The following is a 22,632-nucleotide window of genomic DNA, read 5'->3' on the forward strand; positions in this document are numbered from 1 at the left end:
CTGAGGCACGACACTCCGGGGGGACACCCAGATGAACTGGCTGCGCTTCGGCGCGGGGCCTGGCGGTGCTCGGCTTCCCGTGGTATCAGTTCGGGCACCAGGAGAACGCCAAGAAGGCAGAGATCCTGAAACCCTCACAGCCGGAGCACCTGGCAGCGGGACTGAGCCCGACTTCCGGCTCTTTGAGCATCACCTATTGAGGTGTGCGCAGGTGCACCGGCTCCTCACCAGCCTGCGGGAGGCTCCGCCCCGGCCCGTGGGCAGGGCACTGACCTCCGGCCGACCCCACGTTCGTCCCTGGTCTCCGATGTGTGGCAACGAGGCCGCCTGGAACTTGGGGACATTCCTGGAGGGCCCCGGCCCTGTGCCTGTGTGCAGGCACAGCCGCTGCTTTCCCACCACCTACAAGCGGCCCAGGTCGTGCCCCGGGGCAGTGCCCCGGGGCGCTCCTCCTACTCTTGCTTGATAGTCACAGCGCTGCCCTCTGCAAATTTCATCCTTGACAGAAGTTTCCCAGCATTTCCTTTAACCCTGCATGGAGGAACTCCTGATATTCAGGAAATTCCCCTGACATGGGTGCTGATCCTGTCCATCCCAGCCCTGCTCCCCAGACCATAACTCCTCACCAATAAAGTGCCAGGTGTCAGCACGAAGTAGAAGAAGGAGGAAAGTTGGGGCCACTGCCAGCTTACCTCATTAACACAAGTGAGTGGTAAAGAAGCAATACCCCAAAGCCCACTCTAATGTGAGGGACTGACTGCAAAATAAAGAAAACTCAGATTTGTAAACCAAGCAAGGAAGTAAAAATTGAGACTCAGACCATCATTTTGGAAGGAAAAAAAATTAGAGGAAAAGCAAAAACTATGACAAACAAAGCATCCAGCACTGAGAACATTCTGTGGATTTTAACCCCGTGCCTACAGGCGATTTGAGTGTACAGACGGTCCCTAAAAAACCCGTAAGCTGAACGAAACTATAAGCAGTTATTTTCGAAATCCAGCACAGAATTCTTTCTAGACTGTGAGACTCAGTAGATTTGAGGTGCAGTCTGGCTATAAGCGGACTCAGCTGGGTTTGAATACTGGGCTGAGTGCTGGCTGAGCAAGTCAGGTAAAAAAAAAAAACAAAAAAAACCAAAAAAAAACTCAGCTCTATTCTCCATGAGATGGAAGTAACAACAGGAGCTGTTTCACAACACTGTCCTGAGGGGCAAATGAGAAAATGAATTTAAGATACTTAGCAAAGTGTTTGGCATTTAAGTACCTGATAAATGTCTTACTGTTATTATCATGGGCCTCCAACTTGTTACGCAGTCTTGGAAGTGATATTACAATGCAAAGTGGCAGGAAACGTCAATGACGGCAAACCAGCATCTGACTGTTACTCCAAATAAACTGCAACTATAGACTTCAGTCAATTAAAGATAGAAAACCTCAAAAAAAGAAAGTCTAAGCCTATGATAGTGCACTAAAAAGACTATAGAAATAGAGCAAAAATAGGAATTAAAACTTTGCAACTAGAAATAAGGGCCACCACCACCCCAACTGCCCCACTCCCCGCTGCCCAGCAGCGGTGAAGCGGCCCCACACAGAAGGCCCCTTAGTGAGCCAGAAAAAGCACCATCTAAACTTTCCACCAGTGGAATACAACTGATTCTAGGGTTCCTAAACCCACACATCCCTGCAGAGGTCGTTAGAGGTGGGCGGAGAGTCGGTTCGGATCCTCGGAAGGAGAAGCGAATGTGCTATGAACCACACAGGACAGGTAGTTGCGGGACTCCGTGGACATTAGTTATCCTTAGTGCTACAAAATTTTTAATGTTGAAAATATATACAAGCATGACAAATGACAAATGGGGGAGCACCAAATGACCATTAGGATTATAATATGTGCGTGAATAAGCCATCAAAATAGTCTCTGCAAATAAAGGACCATAAAAATGCTAATATTCCCACCTTTTACTAGTAATAATAATGCATCATCAGGCTGAAACAGTTCCTTAAGTACCTTATGTTCTCTGCTGGAATCAAGTCATTAATCCCATTTATATAGCTAATGGGGAAGCCCTAAGTCCAAATTAAGGTCTTGAAGAAAAGTACTGAAATTAATGACAAAGGGGAATCATTTTTCTCTACAGCTATAAGGTTGCTTTGCCAAATAAGGGCTAAACAGCGCTTTTTGCCCCTGAACTTTACTTTGAATACTGCACAATCTACTCAGGAAAGAAACGGTTAATAAACCCACATCAGTAGTTTCTGAGTTAGTCAACCCAGACATTGCCTGGTCCCTTAATATGTCTCCTCCCCTAAAGTATCCATGTTCCAGTCAGCTCTTACAGTGTGCCAGAGAACAGAACAGTGATCCTCATGCCATACCACACTCCCCCAAACTCTGCAAGGTGATACAGTTCAGTCTGCCATGTCCTCCCACACAAGAAACAGTATATATAACATATAACAGTTATACGAGTTTTAGTCAATTCCAGGGTCAGACAGACAGACGTGGGTTACATCCCAGCTCTACCAGCATCTGAAGTTCTGCATCAGTCAACATCTTTTAGGGTAGTTTTCCTTGTCTTTGAAGTGGATGGGGAAATAAAAGTACTCTTGGGATTATCTGGACAATTGTTTATTAATATTAGTATTAAGTGACTTTTTTTTGTATTTTTTTTTAATGTTTTTATTTATTTTTGAGACAGAGAGAGACAGAGCATGAGCAGGGAAGGGACAGAGAGAGAGGGAGACGCAGAATCGGAAGCAGGCTCCAGGCTCTGAGCCATCAGCACAGAGCCCGATGCGGGGCTCGAACTCACAGACTGTGAGATCATGACCTGAGCCGAAGTCGGACGCTCAACCGACTGAGCCACCCAGGTGCCCGAGTATTAAGTGACTTTAAAGGAGGGAGAGAGGGAGGAAAGCAAGGCGGGCAGAGAGGGAGGACTCACCGAAGAACCACAGCTTTACCCGACACACCTGAGAGAGGACAGGCTCCAGGGCCCTCCCCAGAGCTCAGGGTCTCTCCTCCCAGAGTCTGGCCTCGTTCTCTGTCACTGAAAGGTTCAGGAGTGACAACGCTGTGAGGCCGAGGGTAGCAGCAGCCTCCTAGGAGCCACATCAGGTGGCCCTCGGAGCTGTGATAGCTTTTGTTTTTTGGTGGAGGTTGTGGGGTCTGTGCTGTAACCATGTTTAAAGACTACAAAGAGAGGGAGGTGTGAGTCTGTTCTGTTGCTATGCTCCCAACAGAGAGTATCTCTGCTGAACCACTGCATCCTTGCTCTATAATTACAGTCCTAATTAGAGGGGGCCGGCTACAGCAAAGGTTCCTAATGCACCTGAGTGACTGTCATCATCCATTCTGCCCACACATAACCTCTGAGGGAAGCACTGCGGATTCCTTCTCAGCGTCAATAGACAGCTACATTTCCAAGTACTTTCTCTCCCCATTTTGTGCCCACAATGTGGTGGCACCTTATCCCCAGAGGTATCTCAGGCCCCAGGCTCCGTGTGTCCACAAAAATGAAGTAGGAGGCCCAAACCTCTGCACTGGGGCCACATGCTTTGGTACAAGTAGAGTGACCATGCAATTTATTGTCCAAAACACTGGTGAAAAGAAAGCACTTGTAATAATGACACCAAAATAATAGGCATAAACTGGGACTTCCCTAAGCAAACAAGGACATAGAGACATCCTAAGTGTAAGGCATGATGCTAAAGCAAGGAGTGATTTTAGCTGGGCTTCACACTTTGGGAATTCCCATGAGAAGCAGGAAATGGGCTACATGCTAGTTAGCCTTCTCTCTCTGAAAATTATCTTAACTGTTTCTCCCCCTTTAAAAAAGGGAAAGGGGCACCTGGGTGGCTTAGTCGGTTGGGTGTCTGACTCTTGATTTCAGCTCAGGTTGCAATCCCAGGGTCATGGGATCAAGTCCCACGTTGGGCTCTACACTGAGCTTGGAGCCTGCTTAAGATTCTCTCTCTCTCTCTCTCTCTCTCTCTCTCTCTCTACCTCCCTCCCTCTGCCCCTCTCCTGCTCACTTGCTCTCTCTCCTTCCCTCTCTCTCTCTCCTCTACAAACAAAAAATAGGGGCACCTGGGTGGGTCAGTCAGTTAAGTATCCAACTTCAGCTCAGGTCATGATCTCACTGTTCGTGAATTCAAGCCACACATCAGGCTCTGTGCTGTCAGCACAGAGCTTGCTTGGGATTCTCTCCCTCTTTGTCCCTCCCCCTCTTGCACTCTCTCTCTCTCTCTCAAAATACATAAACACTTTAAAAAATAAAATAAAAAGAATAAATAATAACAAATGAAAGAAAAAATGATAAGACTTTAAAATAAAGTACATTAAAATTGTTAATATGAAAGTAAACAACACAGAAAAGCACAAAAAAAGAACAAAACAGTACTAAAAATATCACCAGTGTGTGGTGGAGGGATGGAGGCACAGTATCATCATTTGGTGATAATCATTTTTTCTACCTCTCCATACATGAAGAATAGATAAATGGAAGGATGGATAGAAAGACAAAATAACCAACCTACACGAGAAGGAGTCATACTATACTAGATATTTTTAATAAAAAAAGCTGAATATAATTTTACATGGTATACAGAAAAGGAAACAGAAATGAAGGAAACAGAAAAGGAACAGTAAGGGAAATGTTGAACCTCACATAAATGCTACTCCATTATAAGAAAGATGAGTTCCTATATCCCAGCTCCCCAAGTCCCTACAATACTGCACACCCTAACCATCTTCTGACATGACTCCAGTCCTTGTAAGAATAACTTGGATTAAAGGGAAGTCAGTTCCTAGCTACAAATGGCAGGCATCCCTGGCGGTAAGTCTGGGGAATACAAAAATAGTCCCTCTACCTCAAAGAACCCCTTATGATCTTACAAATGGGGTATTCCATTTCCCCTCTCACTCACTCAGGTTGGTGACAGGCATGTGTCCAGAGAAAATACATTGCCTGTAGAGGTTGGTCTGTTGCAGTAAAGAGAGTGTTTGGCTATAAGTCAGGAGACCAAGTCCCTTCTTCCAGGCCTGCATCAGAAAGTTGTCATTGGACCCAGCAATTGCACTACTAGGCATTTATCCACAGGATACAGGTGTGCTGTTTCAAAGGGACACATGCACCCCCATGTTTATAGCAGCACTATCAACATTAGCCAAAGTATGGAAAGAGCCCAAATGTCCATCGATGGATGAATGAATAAAGAAAATGTGGTATATATATACAATGGAATATTACTCAGCATTCAAAAAGAATGAAATCTTGCCATTTGCAACTACGTGGATGGAACTGGAGGGTATTATGCTAAGTGAAATTAGTCGGTCAGAGAAAGACAAAAATCATATGACTTCACTCATATGAGGACTTTAAGAGACAAAACAGATGAAAATAAGGGAAGGGAATCAAAAATAATATAAAAACAGGGAGGGGGACAAAACAAAAGAGACTCATAAATATGAAGAACAAACAGGGTTGCTGGAGGGGTTGTGGGAGGGGGGAATGGGCTGAATGGGTAAGGGGCATTAAGGAATCTACTGTAATCATTGCTTCACTATATACTAACTAATTTGGATGTAAATTTTAAAAAATAAAAAAGAAAGTTAAATCAAAAACCAAAAAGAAAGTTGTCATTGGAGCTTTCTGAGCATTAGGGTCCACCTTAAACAAACGGTTGATATGAAGAACAAATGAGAGACTCGGTGGTGACGAAGGGAAGCTTTGAAGCTGATGACTCAAAGGTCTGGGTAGAACCATATTGCCTCTGGAGCAAAGAACAAGCGGGTGGTCATAGTGGGATAGGTCCCTGTGCATGTCCTTGGCTATATTACTTTTAACTTAACCTTTCTAAGACTTGGTTTCTGCATCTTTGAAATGAAGATAATAGTAGAACCTAACCCATAGAATCATTGTTAGGATTATGAGACAGCCTATAGAAAGAGCTCAGTATGTCATTTGGCTCATCAAAAGCATTCAAAAATGCCAAGTAACAAAATTAACTAAAACAAATAATTTTTCATCACGAGGTCTTGGGAAATCCATGGATGAGCCACTTCCTCTGATAGACTACTGAATCTATCAGATTTGCCAGTGGGGAGCCAAGGCAGCCTTAGAATAGCTCTGTGGATACTTGAAATGGAAATGGGAAAGAAGAAAATTCCTCAGAGTGGGGTCTTTACTTAAGCCAGCCTTGCCAAGCATGGTTCCTGTCTAATATTTATAATGCATTTAACTCTCCGCAGATGACTACATGTGCTAGAGAAGATTCATCAATGTGGCTTAGAAGTTATTAACCTATGCTTTGGACTTAAACATTCGTACATATGAATTCACACTCTTCCATAGATGGGCTGTGTGACCACAGGCAAGTTACTTAAGCTCTCTGATCCTGATTCTTAATCTGCCAAACAGCAATAATGATCAATTTCATAGAGCAGTGGGGATAAGTGAATGAGACTGTGTGGGGTATGTCTCCTACAGGGCCTGTTACCAGGAGCATGCACTCAATAAATAGTAACTCCCATTATTAATAATTTTATCTAGGGGCACCTGAGTTGCTCAGTTGCTTAAGCATCTAACTCTTGATATCAGCTCAGGCCATGATCTCATGATTGGTGAGATCGAGCCTACATCAACAAGCAAGAAACATGCAGAAACCTGTTGCATTTCTATGCACCAATGAGGAAGCAGCAGAAAAAGAAATCCCATTTACAATTGCACCAAAACCTACAATATACCTAGGAATAAACCTAGCTAATGAGGTGAATGATATGCAGTCTGAAAACTATAGAACACTTACAAAGGAAATTGAAGAGGACACAAAGAAAAGAAAAACATTCCATGCTCATGGATTTGAAGAACAAACATTGTTAAATGTCTATACTGCCCAAAGCAATCCACACAGTTAATGGAATCCCTATCAAAATACTACCAATATTTTTCTCAGAACTAGAACAAACAATCCGAAAATCTGTATGGAACCACAAAAGACCCTGAATAGCCAAAGCAATCCTGAAAAAGAGAAGCAAAGCTGGAGGAATCACGATTCCAGATTTCAAGCTATATTACAAAGCTGTACTGATCAAGACACTATGGTACTGGTGAAAACATAGACACATAGGTCAATGGGAACAGAACAGTAAACCCAGAAATGGACCCACAACTATATGGTCAACTAAGCTTTGACAAAGCCGGAAAGAATATCCAATGGATAAAAGACAGTCTCTTCAACAAACAGTGTTGGGAAAACTGAACAGCAACATACAGAGGAATGAAAACGGACCACTTTCTTACACCATACACAAAACTAAATTCAAAATGGATTAAAAACCCAAATCTGAGACAGGAAACCTCAAAATCCTAGAGGAAAACACAGGCAGCAACCTCTTTGACCTTGGCCACAGCAAGTTCTTATTAGACACTTGTTTCACTTGCCTTACTACAAGCAAAAATGAACTAGTGGGACTTCATCCAGATAAAAAGCTTCCAGGTGTGCCTGGGTGGCTCAGTCAGTTAAGCGTCCAACTTTGGCTCAGGTCATGATCTCATCTTTCCCAAGTTCGAGCCCTGTGTAGGGCTCCGTGCTGACAGCTCAGAGTCTAGAGCCTGTTTCAGATTCTGTGTCTCCTTCTCTGTCTCTGCCCCTCTCCCACTTGTGCTCTGTCTCTCTCAAAAATAAACATTAAAAATTATTTTTAAAGAAAAGATAAAAACTTTCTGCACAACAACAGAAACAATCAACAAAACTAAAAGGCAGCCTTTAGAATGGCAGAAGATATTTGCAAATGAGATACTGAATAAAGGGTTAGTATCCAAAATCTATAAAGAACTTACCAAATTCAACACCCAAAAAACAAATAATCCAGTTAAGAAATGAACAGATGAGGGCCACCTGGGTGACTCAGTCAGTTAAGTGTCCAACTTTGGCTCAGGTCATGATCTCATGGTCTGTGAGTTTGAGCCCCACATCGGGTTCTGCTGACAGCTCAGAACCTGGAGCCTACTTCAGATCGGGACTCCCTCTCCTCTGCCCCTTCCCTGCTCGTGTTCTGTCTCTCTCTCTCTCAAAAAAGTAAATAAACATAAAAAAAAAGGAATGAGAAGACATGAATAGACATTTTTCCAAAGAAGACATCCAAATGGCTAATAGATGCATGAAAAGATACTCAACATCACTCATCAATAGGAAAATACAAATCAAAACTACAATGAGATACCACCTCACACCTATTAGAAAGGCTAAAAATTAGAAACACAAGAAACAGATATTGGTGAGGACGTGGAGAAAAGGGAACCCTCTTACACTGTTGGTGGGAATGCAAACTGGTGCATCCACTTTGCATGAATGTTCCTTCAAAAGTTAAAAATAGAGCTAGCCTACAATCCAGTAATTGTACTAAATTGCAGTACTAGGTATTTACCCAAAGGATACAAAAATACAGATTTGAAGTGGTATATGCACCCCAATGTTTATAGCAGCATTATCAGCAGATAATGGACAGAGCCCAAATGTCCATCAACTGATGAATGGATAATGAAGATATGGTGTGTGTGTGCATGTGTATGTCTGTGTGTGTGTGTGTGTGTGTACATATATATATATATATAACAGAATATTAGCCATCAAAAAGAATGAAATCTTGCCTTTTGCAACCATGTGGATGGAGCTAGAGTGTATTATGCTAATAAGCATAAGTCAGTCAGAGAAAGACAAATACCATATGATTTCATTCATATGTGGAATTTAAAAAACAAAACAGATGGACAAATGGGAAGGAGAGAAAGAGAAGGAAGCAAACCATAAGAGACTCTTAACAATAGAGAACAAACTGAGAGTTGATGGAGAGTGGTGGGTAGGGGATGGGCTAAATGGGTGATGGGCATTTAGGAAGGCACTTGATATGATAAGCACAGGGTGCTATATGTAAATGTATAAATTCAAATTTGTAAATTTGTATGTAAATTTTACATGTGTAAATTTAAATATGTAAATTTAGTGATGAATCACTAAATTCTACTCCTGAAGCCAATATTACACTATATGTTAACTAACTACAATTTAAACAAAAATTTGAAAAATAAAAAAATAAATATAAAAAAATAAAATTAAATAGTGTTAAAATTATTATTTATTATTATTATTATTATTATTATTATTATTTTATTTGTCCCTGCCTTGAAAAGTTTACAGTCCAATTGCAGGGACAAATCTAATACACTAAAAGATGAACCCACAGTAAATGATAGAAAACCATTATTACATGCTGAAATTAGGGAAACAGCTACTCATTTTATATTTACTGAGTTCATCATATGTGCCAGACACTGTGGTGGTAGCTGGTGATATAGTAATGAATAAAATAGCCACACTTCATCTATTAACATCCAAGTGTTCCGGTGACTCACTTAGAGTCTATGCCATCAGGCACCCAGCTCCCTTCCACTGCTGAAGCCCTGTACTACCGAGACCAAAAGGACCCAGCGTGGAGTCTTCTTTCTAAGAATCATTCATCTCTCAAAAAGGCATGGAGAAAGGGATATGTAGCTCACTATTTGCCATCTTCCTCTTAGCTAATATAATCTGTTGAAACTTGCAGGAAGCTCAGATAATTCCCAGATCTAAAATCTCAGAGTCTAGAGCTGAAGTCCGGAGGCCTGATTTGCATTCATGAATATGCAGCAGCACGGACCTCTTGCTTGGGATTTCTGCCCTTTGATGCGTGTCAGGGCTATGTTTGTGGCTGTACATTGTCCCTTCCTAAATGGAGTGCACAGTCAGGAAATGCAGATCTCAGAGCTGCAGGGGCGGGAGGAGCCATACCACATCTTCAGCCTCTGCCATTTCTTCTCTGCAACTGAATCTCACAACTTGCCTTTACTGTCTTTGAATTTTCAGTTCTGTTTCGAAACACAGAAAATAATGTAGTATTTTATTTTCCTCTAGACCTATTTTTGAGTAATAGGAAGCAAATGATTTAACTGTAAAGTGCTTCTACTAATAACCTTCTCAGACTCAAAAAGTCCCAGAAATGGCAAACACCCACAGAAATACTGTAATCTATGTTGATCTTAAAAGCAGGACCAAATAGCTTTTATTTCAGAGATTCAAGAAAGATGTAGTTTAATCTTAGACATTAGCAACCAATTCTATTTTCATTGTAAGGACATTTGTGCTCATAAGAAGCTTTCTGCAAAAAATTGAAAGAATGCTTGCCTCTCTTCTTTAATCTTCGCAGAAAGACACCCCCTCAAGAAAAGGCTCAGCAGCCCAAGCCAGCCTTGTAGATTTGGCATCAACAGGATCATCTCCCCAGCCAACTGAGAAGTTCCCTTTGCTGCAGTGCCAGAATCCTCTTGGATTTCATTGATGGGGACCGGATTTCATTGCCAGAGGAAACTTCTTAAAGGGGGAAGCCGGTGTCTGAGGTCGAGGCTGGACTTGGCACTGGGTGAGTGCAAGATCCATATGATGCAGAATCTCGTTCCGGTTGCTGGGCTTCTGAGAGCTGGGTCTAGGACCAGCAGTGACAGCAAGAAAGAGCACCGAAGGCCATGGCTAGACATGATATCACTATCACTATTCTTTGGTTGCCCTGAAAGGAAGTCCAGAAAACCTCCTACTGACATTACAGATGTCCTTAAAATTAAAATAGAATTGCCAGCTAATGTCCAAGATTCAGCGGCAGGTTGCTACTTTACAGCCGTTACCATCTCTAAAGAGACATTTTATCATAGTGTTTATAGAAAAGGGTCTTTTTTGGGCGCCTGGGTGGCTCAGTTGATTAAGCATCTGACTCAATTTCAGCTCAGGTCATCATCTCAGTTTGCGAGATGGGAGCCCCACATCAGGCTCTACACTGACAGCGTGGAGCCTGCTTGGGATTCTCTCTCCCCCTCTCCCTTTGCTTCTTCCCTGCTCATGCATGTGTGTGCTCTCTCAAAATAAATTAATCAACATTTTAAAAAAAGAGAGAGAGTAGGGTCTTTCTTGTCAGACTAGACCTGAGGAGGGAAGAGCCATGCCCCAAACTAGAGCAGAGAAAGTGAAGGAACCAGCGTTCCCTGAACACCCACCCTGATCAGCCAGGCTAGGTGCTGCTTCACAACAGATACCTTTAGTATGAATAACTTCCCCATGAGTTATGCATTATTATCCTCATTATGTATTTTTCCTCATTTGAGGAAACAAAGCTCAGAGAGGTTAAGCCACCTGAGGTAATAAAGCCAGATGCAGAATGCAAAGTGAGGTGTCCTGACTGCATAGGATACCTCAAGAGATCTATATATCCCGGCTCCAGCCCTATCTCTCATTGGCCACAAGTATGGCCTTGCATCCAGCTGAGAGATGGAAATCAAGGCCAGCCTGCATAGGGGACAGAGTGATTGATTACATCCATAGTGAGAAATCCAGTTGTTCTGGAAGAACCTCGGAGAAGCCTGTTCCAAACCTGAGCTGCCTCAGATTTGGCTGGAGTTGTCAGAGAACAGTTGATGGTCATTTGCAAAAGAATGTCTCCAGAGACCACCTTATTATAAGGTCCTTTCCCAAGAAGCCTAAGGGATGACACCCTCCTTTGGCTGGACTGTTTTAGATGCCCTAGGAGAAGGAGAAAGTTCCAGGTGGCTTCCGAAGGTCTCTGTCCACCACAGACAAATATGACCAAGCATTAAGGTAGACAGTGTCTCAAATCAGGTGCCAGAAGTATCTCTGGAATCAGAACTGACCTCAATAGCTCTGACCATAAATCACTTAAACAAGTCACCTAATGTCTTTGTACCTCAGTGTCCTCAACTAAAAAACTGGCCACATAAGATAAAAAACTAGAAGGTAAAATATAATTTTTAAACAGGGGCACCTGGGTGGCTCAGTCTGTTAAGCATCTGACTTCAGCTCAGGTCATGATTTCATAGTTCATGAGTTGGAGCCAGCATCAGGCTCCCTGCTGTCAGCACAGAGCCTGCTTTGGATCTCTGTCCCCTTCTGTCCCCATCTCTTTCTGCTCCTCCCCGGCTTGTGTGCTCTCTCTCTCAAAAATAAATAAAACCTTTTTAAATAAATAAATAAAAGGATAAAACAGAATAAAGGTTAAAAGTTTGATAGTTTATATAACGCAATAACATTCTCTGTATTTTTTTTTTAACACAAACATTTATGAAAAAATCAGAGGTCATCTTTTATGGTGAGTCTATCTATAAACACCATGTTTCTCAAAAATTCAGTATCAAAATACCTGAGTCAGAATCCTGAGGGCACAAATTTTAAAGAGATTCCCGGACCTCACCCCAGGCTTGCTGAATCAAAATCCCTTCCGGTAAAGCCTAGGACTCTGCACTTAAATAAATTCCCCTAATGGCACATATGTAGTCAACAGACCCCACTCTGAGAACCCTGCAGGAGCATCTTCCAATCCCATTGTTATCTCTGGAAGAGGCAGGGCCAGCACAGTTTATGAATAAATGGGGGGGGGGGGGGGAGGAAGGAGTCAGACTGATGTGAAGCAGGCAGTGCTGGTGTTTCAGGTGAACTGAGGCCCCAGGAAAACATGTCACTGTGGAGCATGCTGATGCTTGTAGTGGGCTACAAGTTTATCACACCCAATTTATAGAACTCTGGGGAGAAGCCTGGGGGGTAGGAAATGAATCCAGACTTTACACAAGTTCACACATTTGGCTCTTATTAAGCCCCAAACTATTTTACCTGAGGCCCACTATAAACTTAAAATTAACAACTGGATTTGAATGCATGTGTTTATATGTATATATTTATAGCTACACGTTTATGCATTTTACAAGCCTCCTCTTTTCTCCACCCCCCCTCCTCTATCCCTATATCAGCCTCTAGTGAACGAAAAGGTAAAATGTTCCCTTTATCTCCTGCTGCTGCCAGGATTCCTAATATGGAAAGTAACCTGAATGCCTTCTATACAAAGGTTGGAAATGGATACCTAATATATTTTTCTGATCTTAACTAACCAATTGTGGGCGAGTGGACTGGTGCCCTGATGTGAGGCTTTCAAGCATTTCAACTGAGAGGAGCCAAGCTTAATAAATTAATCAGAGAGCCCAACACTTGGCCTGGCCAAAGCACCCAGTTACTGAGTCTGAGGACCCGGCCCAGGGGGTAAGACGTGGCCCCCTGGTACAGAATCTGTGGTCAGAGAGTCTGAAGACTCTCACACTCACCATGAAGGCAACACAAAGGCCTGAATCCTAGGCCTCAGCTCTCTCAATTATCAGCTGTGTGAACAGGCACAAATAGCTAACCTCTCTGATTCTCATTTTCCTCATTTGTAAAACAGTGGCAATAATAGTGCACACCTCCCAGCATTTCTATGCATAAACAAGAAATGATCCAGTAAACTTGCCTAATATGCTACCTGGCACAGAGTGTGTTCTCTATTCATGTGTGTTTAATGTAAGAAAATGCAACTTAGTCATGTATTTGGTCCTACATGCAAAACTTGCCCAGTGAGTAACTGTACTTCATTGAAAAAATACTTAAATTTTCAAAAAATTTACTGAAAAAATATATAGAACACTCATTCAAATTTGGAATGTGTCTGGAAATGCAAAAGAGCCATCATTTTCAAATAGTATCGGGTCCCTCTGGAGCTGTGTGGTTTTAATGAGATCCCAAGAGTATTCAATATTATGTCACAATGGCTTTTCAATGCTCAAGTTCTAAGCCCCTGACATCTGTTCCTCATCTCCTTTCTCCTGTACCCCAAAAAAGAACAGACAATTTTGTCTCTACTTCGGTTTGGTTGAGTTCTTAGGCCAAAAAAAAAAAAAAAAAAAAAAGTACTATTCTTATACTCTTGAGATTACAGAGAATTCCCCACATATTGTTCCCAAACTCCAATGACAGTAAGAGTCCTCAATTGCTCATCATGAGTCCCTACATGAAGGCAAGTAGTGGCACCTCCGCAAGTCAGCTAACAGGAGCTAAAGAAGACTCTGTGGAGCCTAGAATTTTCTTAGGCCAATTAAGTGCTAACTGTAACTCTGTGGTTATGGAGGAAGAGGAGGATCCAAATCAGATGATTTCATTTCAGTGTCCTCAAAAATGCAGTTCCAAGACCATCCCATCAGAAAAACCTGGAGGATTTGGGGACTCAGTGATCTAATTAGAGGTGATTGATGATCAGAATCTTAGAAAAGGAAAAGAGAATGGAAGCTGTGATTCATAGAGCCTTCCGCCACCATCCCAAGATTTACACATGATCATCTTTAAAGAAGATATCTCTGGCAACTCAATTAAGTGTGCGCTGTATAAACGTGGCTCCAAAACTGCCCACTCTGGAGTGGGGCTTCCCTTTAGAACTATCTCCTCCTTCAGACCCTTCTTTTTTCCAAGATGGGTTCACGGGGCTGCATTTACTTTCCTACAAGATTCCTCATCCTCAACTATAAATCAATGGTCTCACTTTCAAATTGACTTAGATGATGCAGCATGCATGGAAAAAGGAGGAAAAAAATTTCCAGAGCTTAAATTTGATCTGACTTCAAAAAACAATTGTTTTTACATCTACAGATATTTTAGCTCTCTCTACTGACAGCTAAAATGGGTAAATGCTTACCCATTTATTTAAGACCATTAAGGGGCGCCTGGGTGGTTCAGTCAGTTAAGCGTCCAACTTCAGCTCAGGTCATGACCTCACGGTCCGTGAGTTCGAGCCCTGTGTCGGGCTCTGTGCTGACAGCTCAGAGCCTGGAGCCTGCTTCAGATTCTGTATCTCCCTCTCTCTCTGACCCTCCCCCATTCATGCTCTGTCTCTCTCTGTCTCAAAAATAAATAAACATTAAAAAAAAAATTAAAAAAGAAAAGACCATTAAAAGAAAAATGATCAAGTATTAAATCCCTGGACACAAATATGACAAAAGAAGGAAATCGATGAGTGCTGGCAGTCATCTGTAATGTTCTAGTATTCTGGCATGCTAGAAGTTTTTCAACCTTAAGCAAGAGACATTTTGATGACTTTAATAGAACTCTCTTTATGAACCCTTTTCTCCCTTTCTCTTTCAGACCACTGCTGATTTCTTTTTCATCCCTGGCTCTCTCGTTGTTGCATATATCTTTACATTTCAAAGCCAGGGTCTGCTTGAGGATGCTCTGTTCATAGACTGGGCACTCGCAAGCAGAAGCTTTCAAAGACAGAAACGCTTCCCTGCAGAAAGTCTGCATTCTAGAAATACAAGAGGCACATATTTACCTTCAACTCTCTGAGAATTTAGCTCAATAATAATAATAATCTCTTAAACATACAACATAAGAATTAAGATATTTCTAGTCACATATTTCTAGGCACCAAATCCTACCCCTGTCATTCTGGAGATGTGAAATTTGGAGACACTTACATGTCTCGAAGCTTCCGTTTCTTCCTCTGTAGGAGGATGTAAGTGACAACAGCACCACCTCAGAAGGGTGTGGTGAATATTAAACATCATTAGTCTTATAAGGGTGTAGCAGGGCCTGGCACATACCATGTACTCTGTAAACAGTGGTTACAGAAACGTGGATGTCTGCATTCTTGCTCTCCTCACTCTGGCTTTTTGTCACTGCCAAAAAAAGAAATGCCTTTGGTTCTAGAGGTAAACCAAAGGAATCTTGCTTTAAGACAGAGGTGATGCCTCCTTGGAACCTCCCTCTGGTCCATAGCCAGCCTCCTAAAATGTCTGGGGCCTCTGCACCGCACATCCTTACCCCATGGACACCTGCATTTCCTTTCTTTATTTCTATTAGTTGGTAATCCCCATGAGAAAGCCCCATTCAGAAAAATCTCAGTGTTTAAAACGTCCTTACAACACCAAAGTGTAAGACTGCATCATGCCAAAAAACTTTAAGAGCATTGATCTGTTTGATAACACTGAAGAAAAATTAAACCATCTTTTCACATGGCCAAAGGAGCAAAAATCCTAACATCGAGGGGAAAATGTGAGAAATTTGTTTGAGGGATGAAGAAATGAGAAGGGATTATGAATAAAAAAATGATGGCAGCATATCAACCAATGCTTCTATAAAAATATAAACATTTACTGCCTATATGATGGCCTTCCTTACGAGTTCTATAAAAGTGTCTCTGCATAAAACCACCTCTGATTTCATTTAGAGAGATCTATATTTATTAATTATAATATTGAGTAAATGTACTTTTAAAATATAGTGTCACAGTAATACCTAATTGTAAAAATCATTGGAAAGGGCTTTCAGTTAAGAGCCTTGTGAGTTAAGCCAGCTCTCTCCCTCCACACAGCCCACAAACTATTCCAAAAATCATGTCCCTTATGAATATGTCCATGTGGCCTGGGGTAAGTTGTGTCGTGAAATGCAAAGTAAAACAACTTTCCAGACTTCAATCACCAGCATCAGGATAGGATGTTCCATGGTTATTAGTTTGTATGCTTCTGTGACTTGATTCTGACATCAAGTTTTCTCCATCTGCTAATTGACATTCCACAGGAAAATTCTTCCTCTTGTGCATAAAAATGTCCTCTTTTTTCTTTGTTTCTTCCCTAAAGACCTTCTTTATCACTTTTTTTGTCCACTCTGACAAGAAACCTTGGGATTTTCATGACACCTGAAGGAGGTTGGAAATTTAGTATATGCGCATCTCAAAGAGTTCAAAGCATAAAACTACTCACATATTATTCATTGCTCCCTTCTCTTAAATCCGTAAATTTCCAGCCTTAGTGTGATTTTGTGATTTTTTTCAATGTCAGTTCTCTTTTAAATCACTTGCTTTCCCTCTAGGGTTTCCTTATGCCAAAAGATGTAGCCCTCTATTTCCATTTTACATCTTGCTGTCTCTCAGATCATGAGCTAGCAGATAACATGGCAAAAATCCAAGTGTGGCTCCCTCTTTCACTGAATGGAGAAGAGGTTAGAGCTTCAGCTGCATTAGTCTAAAGGTAGCCCAATGCCATCTGTCACTGTAAGGGACCTGTTATTGCATGTGTTACTGTAGTTTCCTTGGGAATGCTATTTTGGCTAAAGTAAATAAGAGGAAATAAATATGAGTGTTTATGCTGATCTTTAGAAGTCAAAGCACCCAAAGGTATTGTCATGAGTGCTGTCTGCGGTTCTCAGGTCCTCATGGGGAAAGAAGGCATATTTACAAATCAGTGCTTGATGACGGAAAGGACGAAGGCATGTGGGTGCTGAGGATATTGATAACGTCACACAATCCCTCAACCTCTCTTCTGGCCACAGTCACCTAAGTAAGCCACTTCACCTCAAACAACTCCTCCCAACCTGCCTGATAGAGCAGCAGAATCCCATGCCTTTAATAATGGTGTTGCCTTGTTATAGAAGGTATTACTCAAAAGAGCCAAGGTCACCATTTGATGATTCTTTGAATGTTATAACATTATTTGAGTCCAGTTCTTTCCAGGCTCTGGCGTGAGGACTCCAGTATCATTTTCATTAAATAGACAGTTCACCCTAAACACATAGATAGCGAATGCACACACCTGGGTTCTAGAGGTCCAAGGTGTCAGGGAACTCTCCAACCATGAGTACTATGGCCTCCCAGTTCACCATCCAACATCCAGAGTAAACTTTAAATCATAGATCACGTCACTCCAGCTTCCCTGACTTAGAACAGGGTCAAAACTTCATGCTGTGTCCTATACAGGCCTCATGATCTGTCTGGTAGCTCTCTAAACAACAAAGTAAATTTGGTATCTGCCTACATAGCCTCATCGGTTTGTCCTGGAAAGTGATCAGCAAGCCTTGAAGCATTAAATCCCCCATTAAGCTCTCTGCTCTTGATGTCCATTTGTGCTGCTTATCCATATCTAGAATAAATTTAGTTCCTTCTTTTTCCTGACTTGAATTGTCCCTGACATCTAGAAAATGAGCAAAAGCTCTGGTAATGTTCACACCCAAAAGGAGCATATATATGTATTTTTGTATGGAAGATACATAATTTTTACTCTGATAATCCTAGCCTTTGATTCTTTTGCATCTTTTATCCCAGGATCCAAATTGCTGAAGCAGCCTGACCCAGAAAGACACATGACATGAAAGCAAAGTAAGCTTGATATGGATCTAAGCGATTGGCATGCTGTGGGTAGGGCAGTGGTAGCCCTGAGCCCCTCACTGCTAATTTGGCTGTGCTCCTCATGCCCTAGTTTATTTGTGCCCAGTCCCACAAGCTCTCTGCTATTTAGTTTGTCCTTTTGTAAGTGTCTTGGTCTGCTAATGAGAACCACAGCTTTTTTTGTAGGTCTTGTGAAAAGATGGCCTAGAAAGAGAACTCCCGATAAAGAGCTCACAGATGGCGCATCGCAAGCCATCCACAAAGCTCTGGGGATCCAGGCTAACAGGGCTAATGCTAAATGGGAGATTTTGAGCAGTAGGGCAAGACTGGATCCCTTCAAGGAGGCCATAGAAGTAAATGCTGGAGCAGCAGGCCTCGGTGAACATTACATGACATCTGCCAGACCTGTTCATGAGCATGTATGAGACTCCACTTAGGGACACCAAAAATATTTTAGGGGACTTTCAGCAAAATTAGTTCTTATGGGAAAAGCAGGGATGAGAGACAGTGATAAATGTGTAATTATAACCCAACTCAACGTGCAGGATGGTATAGGTTGTAGGGAGCTGGGGCTGTGTGCAAGGTACAGCCATCAGACTAGTACCAAGATTCTAACTCAGTCTGAGCTACAGAATCTCCTGAGCAGTGTTTGTAAAACTACAAATATCCAACACCCAACACAATATTCTGACTTCATAGGTCCAGAATAAATCCAGAAATCTGTATTTTTATCAAGTTCCACAGGTGATTCAAGCCAGGACTTGGATTCATTAAACTAGATGGTCTCAAAAGACCAAGTCTGATATAGATATTTTAAAAATCTTAAAATATATTCTACAAAATAATTTACTTTTTATTTGCTGTTTGTATGTTTACTTGTCTATTTTATACCCTTTTCCATGACCTATTATTTACATTCAGGACTCATTATTGTTCTTCCACTCTTTAACTTCACACACATTTTTGGAAAATACCTTAGAAGACTAAAATCCCACTGTGAAAGTCACTGACCTATAATACCCTTAAGTAGAGAAAACCTTTTGAAGAAAAATACAAATTCTTTCCTTCTTTTCTGTCTATTGTGATTTCCTCCCCATCTCATCAGTTTGTGACTGCCCAGGATTTAACCACTAGTGTAAACTCTGTCTCGTATCTGTTCAGAGAATGACCTGTTTTTGAAGCTGATGGAAGCAAGAGGTAAGAGGGCAACCCTGATGCCTTCCATTTCTGGGGTTCCACCCTGTCCCTTCACAACACAAGTCCTGCTCATCACAACAGAGCTCTCAGCTCCCATGTGGCAATGCCCAACGGAGCCTAGATTCTAATTTTGCTCTGAAACTTAGAAATTTCCAGTCCAGGGGCACGTGGGTGGCTCAGTCAGTTAAGTGTCAGACCTCGGCTCAGGTCATGATCTCACAGTCCATGAGATCAAGTCCCATGTCGAACTCTGTGCGAACAGCTCAGAGCCTGGAGCCTGCTTTGGATTCCATGTCTGCCTCTCTCTGCCCCTCCTCCCCCTCAAAAATAAAAATAAAACATTAAAAAAAAAAAATTTCGAGTCCAACCTAAATCCAAGAGCTTTCCACTGGTACTTATTTATATCATTTTCTGCCCTTACAGGAACTGTTTGGAAATGAAGGAAAGAGGAGGAACAAAATAGCGCCATTACCCCTTACCAGTGTCTTATGGTGCCTAGCAATGTAAAAGTGTAAATTCTCTTCAAAAACATCTAAAGTTAACTGGATATATAAAGTCTTCTGATTCAATAATTGGTCCAGGTAGGTACATTATCCAAGCAGGGCCAATAAATGGCCCTTAGTTGTAGTGACACAGATTCTAATGGCAAAGGGACTACATTCTTCCACTGAAATAATGAATTTGTAAACCTATATATTCTGGATATATTCCAGGGATCATCTCACTATCTATTGCGGAGACTTCTCAAGAAGGCAACCATCTCAGAATGAAGAATATTCAAGAGATGAAAAAAGATAAGAACCTAAAGGCATTATCTGAACTAGCTGTGCCTAAAGACATAACAACCCATTGGACTTCAAACTTATGGCTAACATTCGCAGCTTTCCACTCCAGGCCTTAAATCTAGTCAATTTTTCATAAAATCATATCTGTACTGCCTTCATAATATCTCTGGACTCTGTCACATTATTCTCCATTCTAACTTCCACAGCCTTAATTTAAGTTTGTGTCACTCCTTGCCTGGATTCTTTCAACAACCCATTCCCACCCCTCCCCCAGTTCTTTATTCCTTCTCCAGGCCCTCCTCCATTCTGTAACCACTGTTACCCAAATTAAGTCATTTGTCTCCCTCAGAAATACTTACGGTCCTTCATTGCCGAAGATTATGGTTTTTCTCTTTCTTTCTCCAGCAGGAGTCTTTTGATTTTTTTCAAAACAAATAACATGAGGATTCTCAATATATAATACTGAAATATTATGCAAGCCTCGAGGCTTGCATAATATTTCAGTATAGGATACTGATAATATGAGTATAGGAAAGGAGAGGGAACAAGAAGCAATAGAGAAGAGGGCAGTAAGACTGCACCCCAACCAACTGCCCCATTCCCCATAATACCTCTAAAGATCCCTGGTCTCTAAAGATTATGATTTGAAAACGTAAAAACAAACGCTTTAATTTTTACTGAAAAATCCATTGTAGTGCTTCCCCCAATTCCTCCCAAACACACACACCTCCCTTCTGAGCCTCATTGACCATCTTTTAAGTTGCTTCCCATTGAGCTGCCCTTAAAGTTGGAAGGTACACTGGGCTCTGAGCTCAGGCCCCAAATAATTATTATGCGCCTAAGAAATTTCCACAACAGAAGGAGAGAAGATGAAAGCCAAACAGGAAATCAACACCAAAATTAAACCTGGGAAGGAAGGGGAAGAAATAGGCCTCCTAGCTGAAAGAGCAAATCAGATAAGAAGCTGAATAAATTTAATGAAGGGCATATCTAGATCACCAGCAATGAGATCTCTGTACCAGGAAATTGAACTCCAGTTTGAGAACTCACTTCTTGATCACAACCATCTACATGATTCTTCTGCTTATGATGCCTTCTTAAGATAGCCAAGTTATAACAAACCAGAACTTGTTTCCATAAAGTACTCCAAGTTCTCAAATGATGAAAGTTCATTGTGCACCCGTGGAGATGTCATTGCCTCTGCCTGAAATGTCATATCTCTTTCTCAGTAAATTCCTAGTCACTCCTCAAGATCTATTCATACTGTAAAAGCTTCCTGAATTCTCCAGGTGGCTACAGCTTTTTTCCTTTCTGCATATTGTACTTAACTTCTTTAACATCTATCCATTGTTATTGTGATTATTATGATGGGTCCCTTCTCTTCCCTACTGGATCTAAAGGCCCTTGAGGTCAGAAAGCATTCAACCTTAGTTTTCTTCTACCTCCTTTAGCACCCAACTCAGTGTCTGACACTTTATCAAACTCTCAATAAGCATACATTGAATGAAAAGACCATAAAATCATGTATTACATGAGTCTCATTTCGTACCACAACAGTTTCTCTATAAATGAATATCTTTTCATTCTTCACTATTCTCAAACATTTTTTGAGTTTACCAAACCCATCTAGCTATTAATCTTAGATAATGTTATTTTTTAAAAGATAAACAAGAATATATTGAATAATAAAATCCCACTGTGGCAAAGTTAACTGGTAGTTATTTGTCAACGCTGGGATCTGAGGCACAGCTCTTTTCTACAATCTTTTTTTGTTTGTTTGTTTTAAGTAGTCTTCACTCCCATCCTAGAGCCCAATGCAGGGCTTTGAATTCATGACCCTGAGATCAACACCCTGAGATCAAGACCTGAGCTGAGAACAAGAGTTGGACGCTTAACTGACTGAGCCACCCAGGCACCCCTCTTTTGTTCAATCTTGATTCCACAGAACCTAAATAAATAGCAGTCAAAAGAATTCACATTGGGGGAATAACAGATCTGAATCAGACCCTTCTCCAGCGTAAATGAAACCCAAAGAAAGCAGAAGGAAAGAAATAATGGAAGCTAGAGGAGAAGCAGAGAATAGAAAAACAATAGAGAAAACCAACAAAACAAAAAATGGTTCATTAAAGAAATCAACAAAATTGACAAACATTTAAGCTAGACATACCAAGAAAAAGAAAGAGAGAGAGAGAAAGAGAGAGAAGAATCAAAGTACAAAATTCAGGAATCAAGAGGAGACATCATAACTGACAATATGGAAATAAAATTATCATTGGAGAATACTATGAACAACAGTATGCCAACAAATTAGATAACTTAAATAAAACTGATAAATTCTTAGACACAAATTACTGATTCTGCCTCAAGAAGAATTTGACAACTTGAATTGACCTATAATAAATTAAGAGATCAAATTAGTAATTTAAGAATTACCACAGGGGCGCCTGGGTGGCTCAGTTGGTTAAGTATCTGACTCCAGATTTCAGTTCAGGTCATGATCACATGGTTCATGAGTTTGAGCCTCGCACTGAGCTCCGCACTGGCAGAGAGAAATATACAATATTTAATAGTAATAGATATAATATTTATTATTTCTGTT

Source organism: Panthera tigris, chromosome D2, assembly GCF_018350195.1.
Source record: "Panthera tigris isolate Pti1 chromosome D2, P.tigris_Pti1_mat1.1, whole genome shotgun sequence".
Lineage (NCBI taxonomy): Eukaryota > Metazoa > Chordata > Mammalia > Carnivora > Felidae > Panthera > Panthera tigris.